Source organism: Tauraco erythrolophus, chromosome 9, assembly GCF_009769465.1.
Source record: "Tauraco erythrolophus isolate bTauEry1 chromosome 9, bTauEry1.pri, whole genome shotgun sequence".
In the NCBI taxonomy this organism is placed as follows: domain Eukaryota; kingdom Metazoa; phylum Chordata; class Aves; order Musophagiformes; family Musophagidae; genus Tauraco; species Tauraco erythrolophus.
Genome location: NC_141473.1, coordinates 34964129 through 34991294, shown reverse-complemented (window position 1 = coordinate 34991294; position 27166 = coordinate 34964129). Strand labels below are relative to the sequence as shown.

The 27166-nt window shown below is 44.1% G+C and overlaps 1 long non-coding RNA gene across 1 annotated transcript; it reads left to right on the top strand.

The window, feature by feature from the left end:
- Window positions 1-13127: 13127 nt before the first annotated feature.
- LOC147528264 (uncharacterized) lies at window positions 13128-26087 on the top strand. The gene is made up of 4 exons (XR_015222347.1): window positions 13128-13288; window positions 22884-23042; window positions 23407-23532; window positions 25560-26087. It is a non-coding gene; the product is annotated as an uncharacterized LOC147528264 (long non-coding RNA).
- The last annotated feature ends 1079 nt before the right edge of the window (window positions 26088-27166 follow it).

The following is a 27166-nucleotide window of genomic DNA, read 5'->3' as shown; positions in this document are numbered from 1 at the left end:
AACTTAGAAATTCCATTGTGGAGATTTTTCCTGGGACTCTGTGGAATAAAACTGCCCTTCTCCTCAAATGAAAACCTAACTTCACTGCCTGAGTTTAGTCAGAATTGATCATGTTTGTACTCTGAATAAAAGTCCGTGCTAGCTCCACCTGCACGCTGGACTGGGAGTGGACTCTTCATCAGGCAGAGATGAAGCATGTTTTCATGTACTGTATGTTGTCTGATATCAGCCATGGCAGATGGGTGAGCATGCTAGGACTTGATCTTGTGGCCCTGATTGTCCTGAGTAGTGCCACCGAGTTCAGAGCTCTGCTCGTGCAAGCTGGAGGATCAGTTGTAATGTGTTTAATGCCAACAAGATGAGCTGTGTTCCTAGAGGAACTCCAGTAAAATCAAAAGCTTGTTAATAGAAAAAGTAGTTAGCTGTTACCATAAATGGAGCAAAATGCCAAACAAAATCCTGCTCTGCTATTTGTTCTCATGCAGGCATTTAACTGCCAGGAAAGACCAGTCTTATAAACATGGAATTGTATCCATGGTAACATACAAGCCGTGTTTAACTTTGCAGCATGTTAAAAGGTACATTAAAAAAAAAATTTGTGTTTTGCTACGGAGAATAGCAATTATGACTTTTAAGTCAGCTATTTTAACTCACTCAGCCTGGGAGCTGTTGACTGGTGAGGGTAAGGGCCAGAGGCAAAGCTCCTTCCTCGGAACACTTGTTGTTGCTAGACATTCCCAGAAGGTGTTATTGCTTAAATACAGCTTGTGTTTTCTTTACCCAGATTCCTTTAACTAGACAGACAGGACAAGTTGTGATATTGGACTGCACTGAAGTCTCACCTGTGCTCTTCTGCCCTTCGTGAGCGAGCGGTGCTGCCGTGAACGCACCCTTTTCAGGTAAGCCCTGGATTCAAGGATCCTACCCTGTGCTACAGCATCCTGGGGTTATAAGAACTCTGCTTAGGTGCTGTTTAGTGACTCCTGCTTCATGCTAGAAAGCAGATGTTGCTTACAGAGGAGGAGAGCAGCTGGAGTAGGGAGTAAACTGAATTAGTGTCTGGGCTGGAAAACGCTTTGGGAAAAGTAACTGTAAGATCCCCACTTGGAGCAAAAGCTGAAGCTGAAAACTGCAGATGGTTTTCTTGTACGTACGATAATGTCAAACCCAAAAAAGGGAGTTTTCGCGCTCTGTTGTCTGTTTAGCGCAAAATGAAAATTATGTACTGGAAAATGGAGCCCCGTGTCTGGAGGAAACAGCTATGACTGTGCCTATACGATACCATATAGGGCTCTGTGGAAGCTGGGCTTGACTGCTTTTGCGGAGGTCTCCGAAGCCTTGAGCTCTGTTTGCTGTCAAGCAGAGAGAAGGAAAAAGTGATGGGATGTGTCCTCAGTAGTTCTTATCTATCAGCACCTGCATGATAATGTCATTCTGAGTGAAATGTTGCGCTAGGAATGACTTCTAAAAACCAGCAATTTCATCTCTAGGGGCAGCAGAACAGCCCATGCTGGATGTGAAGGAAGTGCCAGAGGTCACAACGGCTAGAGCTGGATCCCACAAAGCATGGTGGAAAAGAAGAATAGGATTTTCTGGTAGCAACTGTCTTTTGTGTGTCTTGAAGCAAAGGGGCTGGTGGATGCAGTAGCCTGGGTGTCTGCCTCTGAAAAGACAGCAGGATATTCTTCCTAGAATATAGATTTTTTTTGCTGTCTTCCTTTAGCTGTTCTTCAGGGTTCTGTTTTTTTGTGTTTTTTTTTTTTAGCTACACAGAGGTGAGGCAAAGATGATGCAAGGCGCACTTTGTGTAGAGATTTAGGTACGTATGTACTAGTGTGTACCTCTCTTAACAGAAAAGTGGAGATAGTTTATCTGTCCAACCTGTCCCCTCACTTGGTTAGATCCCTTTTTTACTGACAGTCAACACTGTTGTCTAGGAGAGACTCAGACCTATCTCTCTAGCTGGACAAGGAGGATTGGGCTGTGCCATGCCTTTTCCGCTTTTGTAAAGTGAGCACAGACCGTGTCTTCCAGCAAGGTGTACAAGATTGGACACTGTGAGACCCACCAGTACCTCAGTTACTGGAGGTCACGTGTTTGGGCTGAGGAGGATGCAGAGTGTCTGGGGTGCCTTGTCACTAAATTTGCTCACTGGTGCAAGGGGAGAGAGATGAAGCACCAGGCAGTATCAGAATAGCATCCTAGGGACCTCAATCTACAGTAAATTTTTACATGCCACTTCTTTTCCATCGTCTTTGAAATATGTATCTTTCAGATGCCTAAAAGGAGAGCCTAGGAGCTTGAAGTACCTAATTTTGAGAAGAGAATGGCCTTTGTTTATGGGAAGTTTCCTGAAAGGACTTTAGTGGTCATTCCATAATGAGCTTTGGATTCTACTTTGGGTGGTGACATCCCTCGTGGGGTACGCCTAGCTCACTCTGTAGAGGGGTCAATGCGAGGCATATTTGCTGCATCAATCCTGTGGGTGCTTTGGCCTTTGCTCTGGATCTTAGATCTAGTCTTGCAACTCTTCTCCTTTTGCAGGATGATAGTATCTTTAGACTTGTCTGCTGGGTTCTTCCTGCTTTCATGCTGAAGAGGTGTGTGGGAGAAGGTTGCCAGGCGTGCTGGTAATGACCTTTTACTGTTGGAGGCACACTGATGGTGTGTGCTGGCAACACACTCCAGCAGTGGATGCATCTATTTCGGCAAAGCTGTGCCTCCCACTGATTATGTGGGAGCATAAGGAAAGAAACAATACTTGCAGAAGGCTAGGTTGTGGGGAGTGGTGGTGTGTGTGTAACAGCTATGCTCGTGCACACCCAAAGTGGGGGTCCGATGTTAGCCATGGGTTTTACCCCTCTTCACGTTCTAGAGTGTGTAGCCATGCCTGCAAAAATCAGTTGCGTGCATGTAGCTGGGATGGTGGCTTGCATTTCTGCTAAAGGAAATCTCATTAAAAAGTTCCTCGAGCACTGGCTAGGAGAACTGTGGCACCCATGTGGACACGCTGGGACTCGGAGACCCCCATTAATTCAAGGACTTTCCCGTAACCTTAACAGACCTCAGGGAAGATCTACAGCACTTGGATCCTGACCTCAGTCCAAATTCCTCTGTCAGGTGTCTATGAGGGGAATTTCATAGGATTTTCCTCATTCCACCATTGAGTGCCCACTGGTGGGTTGTTCTGATGAAGAGACAACAGGACCCACTGCAAGGCTATTTTTCCATGAGCTTGACTTCAGCTTACTGGTGACAGCTATGGTGGGTGGCTATTGAACCAAGAGTGTCAAAGCCAACATCTAAAATGACCTTTAGGCTGTTTACTCAAAGCAGTAACAGACTCGCCCCCGACTTCCTGAGAGGGGCCATCACTTATCAAGAAATAAGAAGAGCAAGTGGCTAGATATGGAAATCACTGTGGGAGTGAGCCTAATTGAAAACATACAGCATCGTACAGAAGTAATATTAATACACCGGTAACCTTTACCTCTTCTGTGGAATATGTATGTAGAAACTAAGTCAGGAGAATTACCAGGAATTGGGAAAAAAGAAAAATATATTAAAAGCCCATTACAGAACAAAAAGAAAACCTTTTCTTGGGCAGACAGATATGTGTAATGGAACTCAAGTATCCCTAAGGCTGTGCCACATGTCCCGTGGTCCTTTTTCCTCGCTGTGCAGTAAAGTGTCAGAAATGAGTGGTTTTCATCTCACTTAAGTGAAACTTTTTAGAAAAGGAGTATAAAGTAAAATAAGGAATTGAGTAGACACTAAAAATTCAGTAAGGTCTTAACTTAGTAGCTAGATATGCAGAAAGTGAAGTACTGAGTAGAAGCCAATGAGACTAGTTTCCACTCCAAATTAGAAAACTAATTTAGGTTCTTACTTAAAAAAAAAACTTTCTACATAATCATCAGACAGGCAAATATATACTTTAATACGTGCTTTAAATATGCTTTAAAAAGTGCTTGGAATTCTAATGTATTTGCCTCAATAAGCTATATTGTAGCATTTCACTGTCTCAAACTAAGCTTGTTTTTAGCTAATGTTTACCTGGTTTTGTTCAGGAGGTTGTTTTTCTTTTAATTTTTCTGTTCGTTTGAGTCAGAATAGCAGCACCATCTAATCCCACTTTTGTATTAGCTAGCAAATGTCTAGACTGGCTAGCGTGAAGGTTTTCATCCTGGAAGGTTTTAGTAAGATCCTTCTCCACTTGGTATATACGTCATATAAGTAAGTACTGAAACTGAAAGTTTCAGATGTGATACAACACCTAGTAATAAACTGTTTCAACTTTTTTTTTTTTGTAAAAGGAAAAGAAGCACCATCTTTTGGCAGTGTTTCCTCTCAAACCTCAGAGACTTGCTGATCTGCCGTGTAGATATGTACTGTGGTTGCAAAGTATCAAAACAGAACTAAGGATTTTTATATCTGCTCTTCCCACCCAGCACTCACAGCTCCTTCCCCCTTCCCTGTCTGCCAGGTAGTTTCTGAAGGCGTTGAGGAGACAGGAAGGGAAGGGATGCAGAACTGACCGTTGGACAGATAAATGGACGCATAGTGCCAACAAGTAAGCCTCGTTTCTTTAGGAATGTAGCCTAAAAAATGCCTCGGTAATTAGAATGGATTTGGAATATTTTATTTCTTATGGAAACCTGCAGATTTTTTGAGGGGGGAAAAAAGCAAGGTAGAAGCCACTGGTTTCCATGCCAGATTCAGGAACTTGCAAGTTGACCCATTCTATTCCTTAAACTCAGGGCTTTTTAGATGTGAATGATAGTTTTCTGTTGTCTTGTGCTGTTGTGATACATCATGGAAACATCTGGCGATGATGCATATTGGACATGGAGTCCAGTTGCAGAAAATGGTGCATGAACGATAATGACACCCAAGCCATAACTCCAGTAAGTCACTGGAATATTCAATTTCTTACCAAATTTTGGAAATTTCTTCGCAATTTCCTATGCAAAGCAGGCACTTTGAGTGAAAAAGGTCACTTTGATAGAAATCCAAGTTTTCACTAAAATCAGTTCTCTTCAGCACCCTGTCCCAAAATCTGTTATGTTCACAGTGTTCCAGAACAGCCTTGCCATCTGTCAGAAGCATTTTTAGGTAAAAAAATATTCAACCTAACCGTGCCCTATCTTCGCCACACCAGTTGCGCTTGTCTTTGGAGTTACTTGGAATAGAGAAGCCTGAGGCTCCTTGATGCCTGCAGGAATCCCCAGATGCTGAAAGGGGAGCCCCTAGATCCAGGAAACAAATATCCTGAGGACCTGGGTGTTTCTGAAGCATCAGCCATCTCCTAAGTTGAGATGTCTTCACCTACTACTGCAGGAAGCAAGTGTATTCCAGCACGGAGGTAGCGCTGTTTCATAGAGGAGCGTATGTCTCGCTCTCCCTTTAAAATGGATCCTCCTTTGTATATTGTGTGTTCTGGTAGGAGGTGGGAGGTCACGCTCAAACTCTTCCTGACAAGATCCAAATTCATATTCTCCACCCGCAGTTACTGCCTAACACATATGAACAGTCCTCAGATAAAGGATTCATCTCTTCCAGCCGTGTGTCCTAATCACTGGACTGAAGATGCAGCCCTTCTAGGATCAAAGCCTGAATTTTTGTTGCATAATTTCAGTTGGATACGAGGGGAGTCCCCTATCCAAAGCCCTGTGGTTAAGGCACCTTCTGAGGAGGTGAGAGACATGGGTTTGAACTGATGAATACATGTCTTCTGCTTCCTTTCAAGAGCATGCTAATTACTAGACTGCGATATGAGAAGCAGACGGTGTTGCCACTGTCAAATCAGTTACTCAGCCTGGGTTTTAAAAGAAAGTGGCCACAGCCAAGCCGGCGAGCCCCACCAGCGCTGGATCGGTGCATTTGGCTGTACTGCCTCTGGAGTGGGAGGTAGCCAGGCTTTCTGGGTCTGGCTTTCAGTCTGGATGCGAGTTTGGTCAAGTCTCTGAGTCTGGGGTGTCCTGGGCACGCAAGGGGGGATATGGACTCGAATGGGGAGGTAGTTAGAGGGCACAGGTATCCCAGGCTCTGGTGGGGGGGACACAGAGGAAGCCTTTTCTAGCCATGGTTCTGGACTTAATTTTCTCCAGATGCTGAGATGTGAATGCTGAGATGTTGAATATTTTCTTATGAGACCACTAAGGAATTTGATTGCCGCTGCGTTCACTGATTAGTGGAACAGATTCACCCATCATTTCTGAATTTGAGTTTAAGTGAATGGGACTTCACTCGTGGTTAAAGGTTTGGGGTTTTTTTTAAAGCACTTCAGCATCTCGCTGGACTGGGACTTTTAACAGTGTTATTTTGTCTCCTCGAGTCTCCTTCAAGATAAGGTTTTCTTGTATTCTGAAATGATGTGGCAGAAGGCAAAAAATAATCTTGTGACTCATTAGGAAATAAACAGAGGCATAATTGCCATCTGTGTTTCAGTCCGTTTAATCTTTTCTCTCTCCAGTCATGGAAAAAAGTTCATAAAAAAAGTTGAGGTCTGGTTTTGTGATATTTTTGAGAGAAGCTGGCTTAAAAAAATTACAGAAAAGAAAGGAAAAAAAACCCCCAATACTGGCTCTATACATTATCTTAGACAAAATGGATTAAATTTCTGACACCCTACTCATCAAATTCTGACCTTGATTTGACCCCATTGGCTTTTTACTGTTTGATGTTCTCAAACGATTTGGTGCCACTTTTCCTTAGTAGTGCAGTTAATTTTAAGTGTTAGATAGAGATCAATAGTCATAGCTTGAAATTGGCACCTTTTGGAGGAAAAATATGTCGTGTGGCAGTACCATAGGTTTGATAGTACTTCAGTTAAGAAAATGGTGTACTCTTTCATTATTGTTTTCAATGACAGTATCCAGAGTGTTATTTCATTCTCCTACCAAGCTTCTGACAGCCTCTTGTAATATCTTATCTATCAAAGAGTTTTCATTCCTCTCCTTTCATGCTTGGCTTCTGGAGTGGAACTTTATTTAAAAGGTCCCTGAAATTAGAAAGAATGACCGTGGCACTTCTGCTATCAAGCCGTTCAGTAAGAAATAAACCCCCTTACTTTGAGACTCACGCCTGGCCTCCTGCTTGCCCACATTGAAATCTCATTTAATGTGCTGGTCGTGGAACAGAGCTCAGCTCTCAGGAAGAAGTAAGTGGCCTGTTGGATAAGGTATAATCTTCTCACGGGTAGCTGAGTTTTGCATATTGCCATTAAAAGGAAGGATGGGAATGCCACCCCTACCTTTGTCCACGTGGAAGTGCCCTGTGCCTTGCTTTCAGCCCATCGCTGCAGTGAGAGGTGGGCCTCCGTTTGCAGGGGATGGTTGTTCCTACTGCTTGGAGAAGCTGCCTCTGGAGTACAGGGCTGGGGCTGAGGCAGTCTCTAGGGCACATGGTTGCCAGGACTCTGCTCCTTTCTGGGGGGGCCCCACCTCAGAGCACCTGGTACTGTAGAGGTGTGGTGAAGCTCTTCTTCAGGCCTACGGCAATGGAGGTGCTCAACAGCTGGCGGAGTTTTCAGTGTGACACTAAAATCTGGCCTCCAGTGCAAGTGTGCCCTTCCTCCTGTGTAACTTTGGATATCTTGACTAGTTTAATCCAAATTTGCCAGGTGGTTGGAAATACCTTTTTGACCCATTTCAATGAAATTACATACATGGAGATAGGGAAGAAAATGCAAATAGGACCAGGAAAGGAGAGACTGCGGAGAGAGGCACTTAGGAGACAGATGTCATGACAGTCTCAGGTACGGGGAGATGTCAGCCATGACTTGTGCCTTCTTTGTACCAAGGAATCCAGCCTTTGGACACAGATGAATAAGGAACCTGGCTGCAGTGTTCTGCTGCTCCTGGAGCTATTTGATTAATTTTTACATATTTCCTAGGAGAATCATGAGCCCCTCTGTTCCACCAACTACTTGAAAAGCATTCCCCTGACTCCTCCCAGAAAGAAGTTTTCTTCAAAGATGAAGTCATTTGTTTGTCAGGTGCCTTCTGAAGAGCTTTTAAAATGCCAAGTGCTAACAATTTCAGATCAGCAAAGTCTTTAGTTTCTCTTTTAACTTGGAACCAATGTCAAAAATTACCTGGATGTGGTTTTGATTAGTGGTGGCGATAAAGCAGGGAAGGGTGGAGCTATGTGGAGAGTTGTTCTCCTGTGCATTAGTTAACCATTTGATTTACTACAGTGTAATATGGACAATTGTTCCTCTTATGCCACTAGCCCTGTGGCTGCTGCCTGGGAGCAGAAATAATCTTCCTTTCTGCTGGGAAACGGTCTGTTCAGATGTAGTGATGGGATATTGAGACTCCTAATTCAGAGGAAATCTTACCAACAGAAAACCTTATCAAAGTGACCGCTGTCGGTCATGGCACAGGCAGCTACTCTTCCTAAGTGATTCACTTAGGCCAGATTTAAATGGCAGATGAGGGGAGAGTTGTCTGCTGCATAGAGTGATGCTCTGTAGGAACTGGTGCTGATGGTGGCAGTGGCCGGGCAGGAGAAGCTCACTGACTCGATTTTGGCAGCCAACAGTAATCGTTCCACTGTTATCTTTGACACTTCAGTGTGTTACTGCCATTATTCCACTTGTCGGAGTTTGTGATTTTGGGAAACAAAGGCACTTAGTAAAAAAGACTGCAAACATAGTCATTTGATACAACTTATTAATACGTGCTTCACAAGTAATACAAGAGGATTTCAAGAGCTGTCCCTTTAGGAGTGTTCAGCTCATTGCAACAGCTGGAAATGAAGAAAGTGTTATCAAGTGAATTTTTCTAGAGGCATGGATCTTTCTTATCCCATTCCACGGAAAGGAATATCAATTTCTGTTTTTCACCCTCCATGGCCTCTTCAGGCTGTTTACTTGAGAACCTAGTGCCCAAGCCTTGGAAGCCAAGATGTCCGGTTTAAAACCATATTGATTCTTATTGACTCTGTTCTCTGAGTTATAATACCTGAACTCATTGGGGAAGAAAGTGCACAATATGCAAAGCAGTGGCTTGGATGGTATGCAGGATTGTCCTGGTTTCAGCTGGCAGAGAGTTAGTTTTTTCTTTTGGAAAGTGTTTTGGATTTAGTCTGGGATTTGTTATGAGAAGAATAGCGCATAGAGTTGATAGCGCACTGATGTTTATAGTTGGTGCTGAGACATCAAGGACCTTTCAGCTTCCCATATTTTGCCAGTGTGCGGGAGCACAACAGGCTGGGGAGGAGCATGGCTAGGACAAAGGGCCCACAACTTCCCTAATGATTTGAACTTTAGGATTTAGGATTGAGGGCTAAATTGGCCAATGGAATATTCCATATCATGCAATGTCAGGTACAGTATGTAGATGAGGACTGACCAGGAAGTTTGTTCTCTCTCTTCTGGGGACTCTCTCGGTCTTTCAGAGTTCTCTCTCTCTCACTCTCTTTTCAAGCCTCTCACTTGCCTGAGATTGCAGTGTTGGGACTTAATCTGTTTGGAATCACTTGCTGGGATGGGACAGATGTTGGTCAGTGAGTGGTGAGCAATTATACTGTGCATCGCTTGTTTGTATATGTTATTATCTATCTGAATTTATTATTAATAATATTACTTTAAATTTAATTTTATTTCAATTATTGAATTGTTCTTACATCAACCCAGGAGAACCCTTCCCTTTTCGCCTTGAATTCTCCTCCCCATTCCCCAAAGGGTGAGGGAGGGTGAGCAAGTGGCTGTGTGGCTTTTATTTGCCAGCCAGGCTAAACTATGACAAGGATCTTTGGGTGGCGTAAATGATTGCCAATCCATTAAATTTAACAGAGCACTGTCCATTTACAGTCACTGAAGATCTGCCCTGTGCTACTAGCAGTGAAGTCTTTTTGGAGCAAAAGAGAACAGGGAGAGACTTATAAAAGTTGAGATTGTCTTATTTTGTTAAGAAACCTGTGGCATGTCATTATCAGCCCTTCCTAGCCAGCAATCAGAAGTTATGGAATCTGAATGCAAATCCAGACTGCAGGGAAAATGAGAGGGTAACCAGGCCCCGTTTCCAAAGCATTCCTGCACCTTTGAGTAGGCATCTCAGCAGAGATGTCTCTGAATGGAAGCAGTTGTGGCAGGTGCACCATTATGCTTTTAATGAAGAAGTGAGGATTTCTGTAACAGGGGTAGGCCTCTGAAAGTGTTAATATTTTCCTTTCTGCGTACAGATAGAACGGGGAAGAAATATTTCTCTGTGACTTTCTGGCTGTTTAGCAGAGGAGCAATGACAGAGTGACAGGATAAAGACTGCTGAGAAGGGATGTTGTAGATACCTGTGACTCATGCTCTTTACCTGACAGCACCTCTGAGGTCTGCAGATATGAAAGGGAGTTAGACCTTGTACTAAGGAGCTTCACGCTTTCATTCTCTGACTCAGGTCTGGAAATGCTTTGTGTACTGCTTTTCTGACATTTTGTGCCTTCTGAAGGCAATTGCATTTAGCATGCTTTTCAATAGGCCTGTGCTCTTCTAGCCACAAGCCCCAGCCTGCTCTCAGGAAGGCTTGGACGTGGACTTGTGTGAAGCGTTTGACACTGTCCCGCACGACATCCTTGTCTCTAAATTGGAGAGACATGGATTTGACGGATGGACCACTCGGTGGATAAGGAATTGGCTGGATGGTCACACTCAAACAGTTGTGGGCAACGGCTCGATGTCCAAGTGGAGACTAGTGATGAGTGGTGCTCCTCAGAGGTTGGTACTGGGACTGGTGCTGTTTAACATCTTTGTCAGCAACATGGGCAGTGGGATTGAGTGCACCCTCAGCAAGTTTGCAGATGACACCGAGCTGTGTGGTGTGGTCGACATGCTGGAGGGAAGGGATGCTATCCAGAGGGACTTTGACAGGCTGTGAGGAACTAATGAAGTTCAAGAAGGGTAAGTGCAAGGTCCTGCTCATGAGTCAGGGCGATCCCAAGCATAAGGACAGGCTGGGTGGAGAATGGATTGAGAGCAGCCCTGAGGAGAAGGACTTGGAGGTGCTGGTTGATGACAAGCTCAACATGAGCGGGCAATGTGCACTGGCAGCCCAGAAAGCCAACCGTATCCTGGGCTGTATCAAAAGAAGCGTGACCAGCAGGTTGAGGGAGGTGATTCAGCCCCTCTGCTCTGCTCTTGTGAGACCCCACCTGGAGTACTGTGTTCAGCTCTGGGGCCCCCAAAACAAGGAGGACATGGAGCTGTTGGAGCGAGTCCAGAAGAGGGTCACAAAGGCTGGAGCACCCCTCCTATGAAGACAAGCTGAGAGAGTTGGTGTTCTTCAGCCTGGAGAAGAGGAGGCTCTGGGGAGACCTTCTAGCAGCCTTCCAGTACCTAAAGGGACCTACAGGAAAGCTGGAGAGGGGCTTTTTACAAGGGCATGTAGTGATAAGACAAGGGGCAATGGCTTTAAACTGAAAAAGGGGAGATTTAGATTAGATCTAAGGAAGAAATTCTTCCCTCTGAGGGTGGTGAAGCACTGGAACAGGTTGCCCGGAGAAGTTGTGGATGCTTCATCCCTGGAAGGCCAGGCTGGATGAGACTTTGAGCAACCTGATCTAGTGGAAGGTGTCCCTGGCTGTGGCAGGTGATTTGGAACTAGATGATCTTCAAGGTCCCTTCCAACCCAAACCATTCTATGGTTCTATCAAAGCGATGTTCTCCTGACATGTGACCTGAGTTTAATCTGCAGCTGTCTGGAGAGGTTTTCCCTGATGGGAATGCTGGGGGTGTACTAAGATACCAACTTCTCAGATATGTGGTTGGGGTTCATACATCATCTTATATAGGGAAGCCCATCGGTGTACGTGTTATTCCAAGGAGATGACTGAAAACTTTAGTTGCTTTCAAGAGTGCATCTTTATGGTGGATCAGTGAGCTCAGGATAAATTGTAAATTCCTCTCCTAGAGACACAGCCTCAGTGGTGCTGAGTCCCAGGAATTCCTATTAGCTTCAACGGCTGCTGTAAGTGCTGAGTGTCCCGGTTATATCGGCCAGACTCTGGCCCCAGGCCTCACCCCCTGCAAGGGGGGACCATGCTGTAATTCCTGACTCTCCAGCCAGGCGTTCCTACCTGGCAGATCTAACTGCATTTGGATACATGCCGTTCTCCTTGGCTGGGATTTGTTGATAGTGGAATAAAGTCACCACACTGCTTTAAATCCAGTTTAACACAGGAACAAAGATTTAGTAAAAACAAACCTTTAATAAAACTTTGTTTATCTTAACTACAATTTTTACCATCGCCTGAAAGTTGTTTAGGTAGGCCAGTTTCTTCACATACACTCTGTGACTCCTCTGGGTCCCTGAGCAGCTGCCTTCCTTCCCAAGTTCAGTTTTAAACCTAAAACAAGGCTCAGGCCTTGCCTCCTCACGGCCGTTAAGTGTGTTTTGAAAAGCCGTGCCACTGGAGCTGCTTCTGCCCCTCTCATTTACGCATTTCCTGACAATACATTTTGGTGCCGACGTCCATTACTCATGAGTTATTCTAGAGCAGCTCCAAAGCTGTTTTCCCAGTTTACGGCACCAGCTGTACAGAGAGGTGTTTAACAACCTGCTTGACTGTACTTTTAGGTGATGCCATTGATTACTGAAGCAACACGTACACTTACAGGTAAGACATGCTTAAAAATGTTTTGCTCGGTCAGGACGCGAGCCCTTATTCTGCTCTGCGTACTGCAGTCCACCAGGAAGGCTGGATTTGGTCACCGGGTTCAGTGGGAGCACGAGCAAACTCCAGACCACTGAAGAGGTGAATGAAAGAGAGTAATTGCTAGAAGGCTTTGCAGATGAGATTTGATTGCTTGACTGAATCTGGGGTTTCTTCAGGGATGGGATCTGCGAGAAATCCCTGGCATGCTGCTAGTTACATAAAATTGCTATTAACAGTGAATTATTTTTAGAAAGGAAACTGACATATTGTAAAAGTGTCAGATGATAATGATACGCTAGTTGGTATATTGATGTGCGTTTGCAGCCTGGATTCTTTGGCACTTCTAGGTTTGCTAGAGTTTTCAGGTACACCCGTACAGCGACTTTTACTGCCGGCAAAATACCCGCCGATGCTTAAGTAAATGAATTTGAACAGGAACTGCAAATTGAAAAGAAATGTCTGATTTGCTTTATTACTAGGACTACACATGTGCTGAAAGAGGTTGGTCCAGGTCACTAGAGCCAGATGTAAAAATGCTGCCTCCAGCCAGCTCCATCCCCTGCAAACTGCCTTCTGTGAGCACCTTTCCTCCCTGTCGCCCTCTCCTACGAGCACTCTGATCTCTGCCTGGCTGGTGAGTGACTGCTCATCCTCTCACCTTTACAGACCTTTACCTCAAAGTGCCCACCCCCTCTGTAGCTGAGGTCAAAGCCTATCCAAATCTACAGTGTTTGCTGGGTGTATACCCATACTGGTGTGGCATGGTTGCCTTCTTTGCATGACTACAGACAGGAGTGTCTGAGTGTTTGTGGATCTGGAAAGGACCATTTTTGTGTGCACACAGCTGGTGTGTGGGGCATGAGTGAGAACAGTTGTGCAGTTTTAGAGAGTGAGAACAGTATGCTGGGAAGCTCCACGGTGCCTATGATGTTTTGTCTGAGCTGCTTTGGTCTAGGACTGAGTTTGCCTAAATAGTGGTGATGGCCAGTTTGAACAATGTCTTGCTATAATGTCCTGGAGCTGACTGTAGCAATGGGATGAAATAATGGATTGTGAGAAGCAGAGGAAATACTGGATTTTAGTGCTTCTAGGAAAAATAAAATGTCTATTCCGCAGTATGTTTAGCAATGCATACAGAAACAAAGAATTGATGGGCTTGCTTAGTGTTTTTCCAAGCTTTTATTAGGATGTTGAAGGTAAAATCTTGGCCATCTTGAAGACAGTGGGAAACTGCCTTTGCCTCTCTTGGGTCAGCGTTTCTACCTTATGTCTGTATCTACTGTGACTGGCAAATCAGCAGAAACCCCATTGCAGCTAAGCTAGGAGAACAGAGAGGAGCAAGTGTCTGAGCTGTACTTTCCAAACAAAACGGAGTGCCTCCAGGCAGTGCTCAGGGGTGGATGTTGCACCTGGCCACTCTCAGTCCATCTCCACGCTGAGGGTCTCTTGAACAGAGATGTGGGAAAAGCCAAGAAGAAACACAGCTGCTTGTAAACAGGGCTCAGAGATGGTAAGGGACTCACGGCAAGCCAGGGGCAGAGCTGGGAAGAGACCCTGTTGACCTGACCACCTCTGATTGTGTAGCAGTCTGTATGTGCGAGCAATTTAGTATCACAAGTAAGTAAAGTTACGTTGAGTTAAATGTGTCCCAGAAGAAAGCAACTTCAGCTCCAAAATCTAGAAAAAAAGCATCTTAATTGCCCAGAGATCTTGTTTATGATATGTATTAGTGCCTGAAAATTCTCCAAATTTAAGTGACAAATGTTTGGAAGTATGTTCAATGGTGCCATACCTCATTTCTGACCGTATGCTGCTTCAGCGCAATCATGGGCTGGAAATTTCTGTACCGAGTTTTAGCCTAGGAGCAGTTAGAATCATAGAATCGTTAGGGCTGGAAGGGACTTTCAAAGGTCATCTGGTCCAACCCCCCTGCAAGGAACAGGGATATCTCCAACTAGATCAGGTTGCTCAGGGCCTCAAGCAACCTCAGGCCTCAGTTGCAACAGCCTGACTTGGTGAATCTCTCAAAGATGTTAAAAAGATGCTATTGATCTCCAAATGTTAGCCTCTTAGATGTTATTACTGAAACTTTCTGGAAGTAGCGCAAACCAGGAGGGAGCGATTAATCCTTGGAGTAACTCCATTTACTCTAGCAGTTTGGCCCTGAGGGAGCAGGAGCACTTGATGTCTGACAGCAGCCCCAAATGTCAGTATTTCTCCCCTCGTTCATTTGCCTGCTTGCTGTGGTAGATTTCATGCCGTTATAAGCTGTTTATGTACAGCCTGATCAAAGTACTTAATGACAGGGTTAATTTCTACGTATAATGAGGAAGTCAAGACAGGAGACAGGTACTGTGTAATCGAATTTTTCATTTTGGAATTTATTTCTCTTCATGTAGGGCTTAGCTTTGATTTTATTACCATTAATGTCTGCATTTACTGTTCTTTCTAGTCTCTCAGATGAGCTAAACCTACTGCGGGAATAGTGGAGGCACTGAATTGTTCCAACAGCTTCCATAAAAATATGATGATAAAGTAAAGAGAGTCTATAACTTCTCTGCAGCAAGACCTCAAAATGCAGTGTGGTTTGGGGGACAGTTCTTAATAAAATTACAGTGCTTAAATGGTCTACTGAGACATCTAATCCTCTTTTTATGACTCAGTAGGTATGTGCACAGGGATGGTAGCTTAGGTGTGTGTGTACACAGACAGAGAAGGAGACAAAGATTGTGTTAAAATCCAGAAATCTTACAGTTTATGAAGTGTGTGTCTTCAGCAAGACTTGCAGACGTAAATGAATTCCTGCAGCATCCTGTTGAAAGAGATGATGGTGAAAAAGCGAGTAATAGTTCTCGTTTCTCAAAAGATGGAAATGAGACATAGAGCATTAGATCTGCATTTGCCCTGCTTATTTTGGTTTTCATTTTTAGATGCACTGAGCGCTGTGAATATTTCTGGACATTCAGAAATCTAGGGGTACAGAAGTGATGGAGGCCTTAGAAAATACAGCTCTTGCTGAGGTAGCCAGCTTCAAGAATCAAGCTGGAAGTGGACATGAAATTAAACCTGGGCATATCCAGCTCACCCTGTGTTTCTCTTTTTCTAGCACTCTGTGAATTTTAGGAAAACAAGGATTTAAAAGTGCATGTGATGCTAAATTCTGTGAACCACTGTTAGCCAAGTTTCCTTATAGCTGAGAGGAAAGTGTGCACCCGTTAGCACCGCTGTGCAGGCTGTAGTTTGCAAATGCGGTGGGAGGCTTTGCTCATGCTAATCTGGGCTCAGGCATGCACCTTCTTCTTTTACATGCAAATAGCAGCTGTGTCAGTCTCTGGGATGCCTGCTTGTTCCTTTAACGGAGAGATTCCAGTTCATACCTTCAACCAGTGCATTTGTGCGTGGGCAGAGGTATAGCGCAGTAGTACAGTTGCTGACAAGGAAAGAGCTGTGATGGAGGTTGGAACAAGTTAGTGAAACAGAGAAGTTTGGAAAGAAGACACTGAGCTCTTCTAGTGTGTTTTCACTTATTAAAAAAAAAAAAAAAAGTCCGGGGAGGTGGGAGAGGAGAACAGCAGAGGACTACACAAAACGATAATCCGTGATCCTGCCCCCATAAAAAGGGATCTCTTGACTGCCAGAGGAATCCGTTTCTTTATTCTGAACTCAAGGGTCCAGGCAGCAGCCCCGGAGCTGGAGTGGGTCAGCCACCAGCCTGTGCAGCTGGGACGCTGGTGGGCTGAGTGCCAGTGATTCAATTCCTCACGGAGGTGCCCTGGTGCTGAGGTGGTGAGCTCTCCCACTGGGAGCTGCGGTGGTGCCACGCTCGCCTGGCTTCTGCAGGCCCTGTTCTCCACAGGGTCCTTGGCGTTGTTGAGGCACTGGCGGCTGTGGGTTTTCAGAGGGTCACAGTTCACCTTTCAGAAAGCCCTGGCTAGTGTTTGTTCTCCCCCGAAAAGACTTGCCTTCATGTCAGTGCCACAGCGGGACTCAGCGTACAGCCAGGACTCAGTGTAGGTCCGCTTCTTTGTGTGTCCATGGACATACTTGGAGGCTGTAACATAACAACTGTGAAATAACTGTGCATCAGCTCCCCTCTGACCTGCTTTAGAATCTTCTTAAATATATCCTCTGTGTATGTGCAAGTGTGTGTGCATGCTTAAATCATACTGATGGAGTGAAAGTGATGCCATCTTTATATAGGGAAGGCCCTCTCTGGCCTCTCCACTGATCCATGGGGAAACAAGTCTGTGACCTGTAGGGTTTCCATTGACTTCAGATTTGGCAATGCTAAATTAAGTGGGTAATATGTTGTGACCCAATAGGATGAAATCCTGGCCCTAGTAATAGCAGTGGATTTTAGTATTGATTTTGAAGGTATTTTAGTATTTCAGCTGTAGGAATTAGTGGCAAACCCCATGATGAAGTAATCTAGTTATTTCCTGTCAAACAGAGGCTTCTCAGCAACATGGACATTACAGAAAATGCTTTTCAAATGGAAATTTATCCTGTTGCAAAGGAACATCTTGAGCTATTGACCCTTGCTGCTTGCTATTATATGCAAGTAATACATGCATATAAAAAAGTTATCGCCTGTCTATTTACAACTTCCTTCTAACAACGTGGGTGGATCTGGTTACACTGTTCTCCACCATAACGACAACTTACCCAAAACAGTTTGTTGCCTGACCTAAATTTTGGAAAAATATCTGGTCTTCAAAGCCTTTGAGAAAGGGAGATATTTGCACCTGACATGTCTACAAGTAACTTAGATCAGGTTATTGATCAGACCTGCTTATGTTGTTTTCCAGTGGGAGGATGAGATGGAGAGGCCAATCCATTACTGCAGCTATCTACCACTGGAAAGCAATAGCGCTAACGATACAGGTTTTCAATAGCTGATTTATAATATCCTGCAGTGAATAAAAACTCCTGATTTTTGTCACTCTATTGTTTAAAGCAATGCTCCCAAATGCTGGTAGTCCCCAGATCTGACCCTCTCTAACACAACTGCTGTCTTACAAGCAGGTGAAAATGTAAAAAAACCCAGACCAGTCCTCCAGAGTATGGTCTGGACAAGCTCTTTGCTCACTGGTCCTGTGGGCCCCGAGCTGGTATGAGGCTCGTTGCAGTAAGTGATTGCTGTACAGACTAGCTATGGCTCCACCAGCTTCTCCCCTGTACCATGCCACCCAGGGGGAAGGATAAAAGAGTCTCAGTCCCTTCCTCGGGCAAATACTGCACTTAAAATCTCAGTGACTGACTGCTAATTTGGTGGCGATTAACGAGAAATCCGTGTCAGTGGCTGTAAAAGAGAGGCAGTGACTGGATCCTGGCCTCCTCCTCCTAGTGCTGTGAATACTTTCTGCACCACGGAGGAGCTGCCCGCTGAATCCAGCATGGTGCAAAGCTCCTGAGGGAGAGTGTGGCGGCAGCGAGGAGCTGCATCTGCTGGAGAAAGCCTTTGAGAAGCCGTAAGAGAGTCAGCCCAGCCTGAGCAGTCAGCAGACACGGTCCTGTCCTCTCTTTCAGTTGTGTTCGACCATGAGAAGGGTCACGCCAGAGCGGACGGTTGTGGCGGATGAGCTCAGCCAGGCTGGGGCCTCGCCTCGGGATGCGCTGGCGGTTCCCAACAACATGTGTGCGAGGGAAAGGCTGTGTGCAGACCAGCCACGCGCTCAGAGGAGAGCGTAGAGGTAGCGTGGAGGTTTGCCTCTTCAGATGGGCTGACCTGCAGGGACAGCGAGTGGTTTGGGGCTTGTACACACCCTGTTTTCACGCAAGCGTTTCATGCAGATTTGTAACACAGATAGCTGCCAAGCGTCTTGTACACAGTCACACTCTAGTGACTGGAGGATCCACTAATTAAGAAGCCCCTAATTAGGCTTTTAAATGATAAACTGTAATAGCTGTAGTGCAGCTGTTGTAAACTATGGAGTAAATTATACCCAGTTGAAAGAGGCTTTAATTACGTATTTATATAACAGACTTTAAGGACTTTGAAAGATAAAAGAACTTTTAGTATCTGCAATTAAAAAAACAAGAGAGTAACAATAGAGCTCTTAAACCAATGAAAGCAAGGAAATTCAAAGTTAATCTGAAAAGCTGTGCTGGTACTTTCTTTTATGCTTATGGTATGCTCTTTTTTGGGGGCTTGTTTTTGTTCTTTTTTTGTTTTCATAATGGATGAGATAAACTCCTGGCTGATTATACTTCTTTATGTCCCCTGCTCTCGATTTCTTAGCTTTTATAGGTCCACATACTGTATTAATGGTACCTCAGCAAACTTTCTGTGGTTTTGTTTTTGTGGAATCCTAGCAAGAAGACCCTTATCAGTAAACTTTTCTCCTTGCATCCTAGTTTACAGAACGGTTACTTGTAGATATGCCTTTGTGAAGTCAACAGTTCACAAATTGGTTACATTGGGCCCATAGAGACCATGTTCAGGCCAAATCTAGCCTGGACATTGTTGGTGCGGTTTTGGCCACTGTTCACCATGCTGTGTTTACCAAGTGGAGAAAAGATTTGGACGTGTCTGGAGCTATTCACCTATTTGGAGATTGCACTCTGGGCTGCTCCTTTACAGGGCTCGATCCTGCTCCACTGAAATCAAGGAGAGTTGAGCCCTTGCCCACATTCGGGGCTGGACCAGACTCCAGTCTGCCTACCCTTTACAGATCAGCACTGCTCCTCTCCCCCCAGCTCTGCCCGATGGTGCCTCTCTTGGTAACCTCCCCAGTGGTGTCTCCAAACTCGCATCTGCCCTCAGCCTCCCTCGTTTACCTGGCCGTTTGCTGCCCTTCCTTGCCACCTTCGAACACAACTGATACTAGTGCGCTGCAGTGAACAAATGCCCCTCTACAGAGAAAAGGAAAGATGTCTGTGATGTGCCATCCCTCGCTCGATGGCTTTGCTCATCTGTGGCTAATTCTTTTTGTTTCTTAGATTACTGCTCCTCAGGACAAGGGCTGTGCCTTTTGTGCCTGCCTGCTGCCACCATGTAGAGGATATGGACATTGGGCTGTGGTGTGCAGAGAGCTCAGTACCTTCAGCTGCTCTTAGGGACTGGCCTTCACAGCCGTAGGGCTTAGCAGCCCACGACAGCCAAACAAGGTAGTGCTTTTTGCTTATTCCAGCCACATCCAAGTATTTTTATCTGGAAATGTCAAAGCAAGGGAAATAAGCAATGCAGTTCTCATAGTTAATTTTTATGGCTGATTAATTAGCCCAAAGAGTATTAAATTGTGCTAATGTAGTTTGCCTCTTCGATGCTGTCTTTTGACTTCAATGGAACTAAATACGTGCTTAAAGTTAACTACATGCCTAAGTGCTGTGGTGAATCGGGGCCTAGGGCATTAATTAGAACTTGGCTCAGATTTACTTTCAAGGCTTCCCCCCCCCCCTTTTTTTTTTTTAACTCTTCAGCACTCAGCAGTTTAATTGGTATGCAGATGTTCCCCTTTATTGCTGGCAGAGGCCTCTGTCACTGTTCTGAAGGTACTCAGACGTCAAGGCTGGTACAGTGGGCAGGAAGAAACCCCCCCGAAGGCTTTCAAGCTTTGTGGGAAATAATGATGTATGAGACAGGGATTCCTTTGGAACCTGAAGGGAACATGACAGACAGAATAATATGGGAGGAAAACATTGTCTTCACAATTGAGACTGATGGTCTCATCTTGTCTCCTTGTTATTGTTACCAACCAAGACTGAGATGAGCTTTCTTATGAAGAACTTCATTTCGTGGCAGGTTCTATATGTTGGACACACTGCGCTCAGTGGTAGCTTTCCATCCAAGGTACAGATATTGACAGGCTCTGAGGAACCCTTTGGGGTGGTGTTTTAGCTTAAAACCTAAAGTTCCTTCCAGCATTGAGATGCATTTTGTCAGGAATGACAGTTGCAATTTGATAATCTTTTACCACTTTGCCTGCCTATCTCAAACAGCTAGCTGGAGGGGAGAAACCCTGAGCTGTTGGGCACAGGAGTGTCAGCTTTATGAATCAGCTTTTCTCACACTTTATTAATTTCACTTTCCAGTGGTTAGTGCATGTTTGCAAGAGACAATTGATTTGTACGGATCTGTGTAGGATGGAGCAAAGCTGGAACTAAAGAAGGAGTGCGAGTTGACAGCAATGCAATAGCTCTAATTGACAGATACCAAAGCCAAAAAAAAAGTGACTCCTTTTCTGCTGTTTACATTAAAAATGGCCCTCAATTTGTCCTCCGATTGCCATCTTGAAGAAGAAGTGTTTTCATATATGTTTATTTCAAATAGATTAGCTGAAATACCAAGTGCTGATTTTCTATACTTGCGTTTTCAAGTTAGATGATTCAAAATGCTGTTGTGCAAGGTACAGGAAGATGGCTGTTTCTTAACTCCTCCGGAGTAAAAGCTGTCTTTCAGGGGACACTTTTCACATGTGAGATTTGTGTTAGTATTTTTTGGCACCCACAGATTCATCAGAAATGCATTTCAGCTAATGGGAGGCACAGGGACTAATACACATGCTGCACGTTGTGGGTGCAAAAATACAAGCAGAAATTACACCCACCACAGAAAGGGCTAGGAAAACGTACCTTCCTGGATGTGAGCTGGGCAGGTTAGGAAACGTCATCTGCCTTTTACAATTGGCTGTTACTCTTTACATTTCTGGAGAACTGGGATCTTGCTGTTAATCTTACAAAAATAGATGCTGTGGTGAAGCCTCAGGCATGAATAAAACTGGATGTTAATCTTAAAGCAGATTTTTTACAGCTCTGCACTCAGAGCCAGTGAATCCAAATGATTTTGGAAACTCTGTATTTGTTACTTATTTAGAACAAAATGCTGTGGGGAAAGAGGGCAGTGGCATAGGTGCATATTGAAACATTTGGGGCTCCTTAAAGTTGAGCAGATAAGCGCAGCAAGCATTAAACATCTCTGGCTTGACACAAATAATAGGCAAAGCTGAAAAAAGCCTGCTGACAAGAGGAGTGGGTGTTGGTGGGTGACTTGCTGCAGTTTTAGAGCTGTTAAGTGTAGGTTTTTTAGCATTTTCATTATTTAAAAGTGGAGTGGTAGTTTCTTCACTCCCTCTGAAAGTTACTAATTTACTCTGAAATACAGGGTAACCCACAATGATTTAACAGATTCGTAATGTGCTTTAGAGTGATTTCAAGTAACAGACATCCTCCTCCTTTCCAAGCTTCCCACTGTCTCAGCTCTGCCCTCGCTCCTTTCTGTGTGTACATCTGCCTCAAAATGCCAAGCAGGGGCTGCCCCAGGTGGGGCTGTCATCTGTCTAGCTCCAGTGTCAACAGGCTGGGCAGCTTTGACCACTGGTGCTCATTCAGGTTTGCCTCATTGCCAGTGTTCAGAAAGAGAGGCTGAGTTAGCTGTGTTCGGAATGGCATCCTAGAACGTGGTTGAGTGGTTCAAAAGCTGCTGGTCTGCAGGTCCTGCTGCAAGCAGAGAGGTATTGAGAGTAGCCCTGACATGCAGAGGCTGCCTGGTGCATGCAAAGTGCCTGGCGGAGCATGGCTGAGGATCCGTCCCCAGGATGCTCCTGAAATACAGGCAACATTAAGTGATGTGCAGTCCTCTGTGTGTGATTCAGAGAAGGCAGCTGGGTTGTGTTCCCAAGGGGCTGTCCAACAAGACAGGCAGCCTGTGGGGATGGGAGGTGGTCAGGAGATTTTTTCCGGTTGTCGGGCTGAACGGGTCTCAGCTATCTCGCAGTCCAGCGATACATATTGCTGTGCTGAATAACCATGCCCATGGCAGGATGCTTAAGCCGGAGGCCCTTTGCATGGATGACATTTAAATTTGATGGAGCCTCGCTGAGCAGGAGCTGGCCTTGCATTTACTCAGAGAGGTCTCTGGTGGTTTGTGGTAAGGAATTGGGACCTGGGGCTGAAGCCACAACCTCCAGGACCAAACCACAGAATTTACACAACTGCTAAGGCCTGCCCATTTGCCTTCCCAGATGAAGGTCTGTGTCACCACTGCTGCTTTTCTGTCTGCTCGTCATTGCTGTTAGAGGGAAGAAACTGTTTTGTTCCATATAGCAATGTGGTCTAATTTAGTTTAGTTTTATTAGCTGCTGCTGATTCGTTACTACTCAGTGCATCCATGGGTTTGTTTAGTATCAATAACCAAGGGTAGAAATACTTGAATGGAAAGCTAGATGGAAATGCTGAGGTACTGGAGGACTGCACAGTTTCTTTTGTTCTTCTTTGTTTCCCTCTTCTAGGAGGCCTGGAGAACACTTATCCATTCATAACAGAAACTATTCAAGATGCATGGGCCTGAAAGGTCACTTTAAGTTTCTATTACTCTTCTGGTGTGACTGGTATAAGTCACGTCTTCTAGCAAACGTTAAGGAAGAAAGCTTTTTCTACAAGGAGAGACGGTAAGTTTTGTGCACCCAACCTCTATTTGGAAGAATATTTTGTTGTGAAACCTTTCTTCTTCCGGAGGCTTGAGCCAACTACTTTTGATTTGAGAGCTTACCATGTGGGTAACTGTGGCCATATTGGGCTGGATGGATGTCACCCTCAGGGATTCGCACGTGCAACTCTCCTTGACTTGAACTGGAGAAGGGCCAGAGTTTTTTCACTTTCACTTTCTGTCACTGAGAAAAATGAATGCTGTTCTACAGGAGCTATAATTTCTTCCGTTCTTCCCAAGTAGATGATGACTAAAGAAGGCCTGAACTGAGTATAGATATTCTTATATTTACTTGAAATGAATGTAACTCATAACTCTTATTTTAGCACCAATCTGGAACACTACTGTGAACAGATTTACAATGTCTGCCTGTTCCTTACCTTGGCATTCTGGCATTTATGCTTGTTCTTGCACTGATACTTGGGAGTTTAATGAAGCCAAATGTCTGAAAGGTGAGTAGGTAAAAGGTAGATACTTTCATATACAAACCTGTTCCTTTTGTGTGCTCCGTAATCTTCTTTTAGTTCTTAAATATGGTTTTATTCTTCTGATACTAAGGGTCTCAGCACTGCTTTTTGTTCTGGTATGTGTGTCATCAGCAGAGTTATTAGCTGTGTTCCAGTTGTATGGTCCTTTGTTGCTGGATTGAAAAGATCTACTAACTTCAACCGTGTGTTTTTTTGGACTAGACAGTTACAGAAAACCTTTACTGTGTTTATAGAAAAGGAGATTTAATCTGGAAGTCATTGAGAGAAACCAATAAAGAACTTCCTTGATGTAATTTTTGGAGTTATTCTGTGGAACTGAATTGCATGTTTTCAGGTATTGGACATAAGGGCACTTGAAAGCACAGAGAAGGTTAAGTGTTAGATGATAATGAAAATGTTATTGGTATTTATAGGTTGGTCGGTAATGTCAGGATATTAAAGTGATATGAAATATCTCTTTGATTTCGTGGACAGTGCCTTACTGTATATAGTTTACTGTAATAACATCATCCTTGGTATACATTGATAAGTTTAACTTCTTATAAAGTTTGTTAGTAATCTAATTGCCTTAAAAGGCCTTAAGAAAAGTATGTTTATTATAGAACACATAGAGTTGCTATCTGCCTAGTGTTATCTCTGCTATAGCGACTTAAGCTAAGTAAACACATCTGGAAAAAACATGTGCCAAGCAGAGATGGTTGGCGTTTTTTTGTTAGACTTGCTTGAAACGTTCATCAACAGTTGGAGATGTGGTCTTTCAACTATATTTCGTTCACCCAGATTATATGCAAATTGCAAGATTCTTCAAGCATAACGTCACATGCCAGGAGTATGATATTAGCATTTCTTTTAATAACAATAACTTTGGAATAAGTACCTTGTCTGGTGAATTGCCTTCCTTGTCATTCATCACTGCGTACTGTATTTGTAGAACTGCAGTAACTGGAAGCAAGGAAAATACTGGAAAGTGTTTCTGTAATCGAAGCTGGGTTTGGCAGAGAGTTCTGCCTTTCTGGAAAAAAAAAATGCAGGTTTTGGCTCTTTACTTTGCCATCCCCTTTTTGTGCTGCTGTGTACTGGAATAAAAGAATAAAGGTGAGCACAAGATGACTTGTGAATTCCCTTTGGACCAGACTTTGGGAATCTCTGCTCTGACACACGTTTCGGTGTTAGTTTTTCTTGGGGGACTCTATTCACAAAATGACAGAACATATCCTTCCAATAAGATTTTGCATAGTTTGATAAATGTTTGGATAAATTTAATACCATCTTATCAAAGTAGGCACAGTAGTTCTTTCTTGAGGAACTGAGCTTAAATGAAATGCTCATTTATGTTGGTGGGATAATAATTGGAACTACAGATCCAAATCAGTGGTTTGTTATTCTGTTGCTGAATCAAAGCCTCTCTTAACAATTAGAGCTAAAATACTGAGTTAACATATTGAATAGTAGCATGTCAGGTGTACAGTCTTCTACTCAGGACAGTGCTGAGATGTACCTTGTTCATAGAAGCTCTGGAAATGTTGTGAGACTTGGACAAACACAGAAAATCCTCGGTCTGCAGGGATGTTGCTGCTCTCCAAGCACTGCACACGCTGAGCGTGATCTTGGCTGATGGAAATCTGCCCAGTGTTGGGGGAGCTTGGTAGTATGGGCGACAGTCACAGCTGCTCTATTAGGATGGCTTAATGCATTCTTGTGGGGCAGGATACAGCCTCTGTTTCCTTTTGCCTCTGTGAAACTGGTATATTATTAATTAGATTGTCATCAGGTTTCATTAGTGAAGCCCCATAAAACAAAAAAACGAATGGCTCTGTAGTGACGTTAAAACTTCGTCTGTTGTTTATATTAAGTGGGTGAGCAGAGATCAGTAGCCACGAAGACGCTGCATTTCCAGAAATACGAAATATTTAGGTAAAATATCTAGGTAAAATCTGAACGGAAATTTGATTACTGCCTGCTAAAATGGTGACCTCTTTCCTTCTAAATAGGTTCGATTCTCTTCTTGATGAGACCCCTGCACCTTCACCTAGATTCCTCCTCGGGCAGCTGTGGTGGTGAATGGATCTGACCACCGAGGGAATCTGGCCCACTGAATTCCTCTTCTTTCTGTGCAGCTGAATGAAAAGTGTGTGTCTTTTGAAGAACAAGGACTGAAAGAAATATTGGTGACTGCCAGGGCATCTACAGAAAAGGATAAGAAAATTACTCTACTACAACAGGGAAGACAAAGGGGCTTTGTTAACTCTTTCTTGTAGGTTGTATATATTAATAGTAACAAGTAAAGTTTTGTGTTTTTTCAGAGAAACACACAAGGCTTTGAATTGTATTGTTTTAATTGCAGCTAACTGAATGAATTAAGTGGAAAATCGCACACAGTACTTTGATTGTCTAACTCACTGTATGTGAGGCTTTGGGAACACTTTGTTATTATAAAAGAACAGCACTAACAAGAAATCAGCCAACATATAATTGCTAGGCTGAGGGGCAGTTTGGGGAAAGCTGATATTTATTTATAAATTATTAAATAAAAGCACATAATATGTGGATCATTTCTCACTGCCTCCACACTTCATACATTACTCATCTTCCTAAATTTCATGTTCTCCAGGACATTGCTGCTTATAACCAGTGCAGGCATCAAAACCACCCACATCCAGGGAAGGAGATGCTTGTGTATTTGTTATGATGGCGTCTTGTTTATGGGACTCATCTAAGAACATAAGACTTCAGTTCAAGGAAAGGACTCTTGACCAGACTTTTAAAGGTTGTTTTACGTGCCTAAAATACACATGAGCACCTGGGGCTCTATTCAGGTAGCCTGAACTCTGGCCAGTGTTTCCTACTGACTAGGTACCTTTGGAGATTTACAGCCAGCCAATACCCTAAATAGAAAGACTTAAGAGCAATTTAGGCATTAGATTTAGAAGACTTCTCAAAAAATATTAGTTGTATAATTCCCATCAGTTTTGGTAAGAATGAGGTAACTTCTGATTGTCCCTTACGCGTCTCTCTGCAACCTTAGTGCCTTACTACCTTGGGAAACACAGCCACTTTGCAAGACACAGAGAAGAGGTAGATGGTGGTCAAACCCACCAAGAAAGTGGAACAGTACTTCATCCTCAATGTTTTTGGCTACCAAATACCTGTTCCAGCTCTCCTGGGGAATGGAGCTGCAGTTCTTTCATTCAGCATAGATTTATGGCCTTTTTTTCTAGGAGATCTGAGGTACCTATTATCGTTGGCCCAGCTCTTCACAGCTATACACCATTTCCTCTCCCTTCCAGGCAAGAGCCAATCCACTGAAATTATTAGGGATTAGCCCTCCGAGGCTTTCTAGCTGTGTGGAAAGAACATTCTCCCCTCCACCTTTCCCTTGGCAGCTGAAGAGATTGTTTCTGGGGACATGCACAGCCCAGGTTCCTTGCCTTGACGCCCTTCTCCAGGGGCAGCGGTAGGTGCTGGTGGATGTGGCACTTTCAGTCAGGTACATAGGGCAACCAATAATAGTCTCTTATTTCAGAGGACCTGCTTGCTAACCAGGTGCACTGACACATAAGCAGTTCTTCATTTGCCCACGTTACAAGGGGGTGGGTAA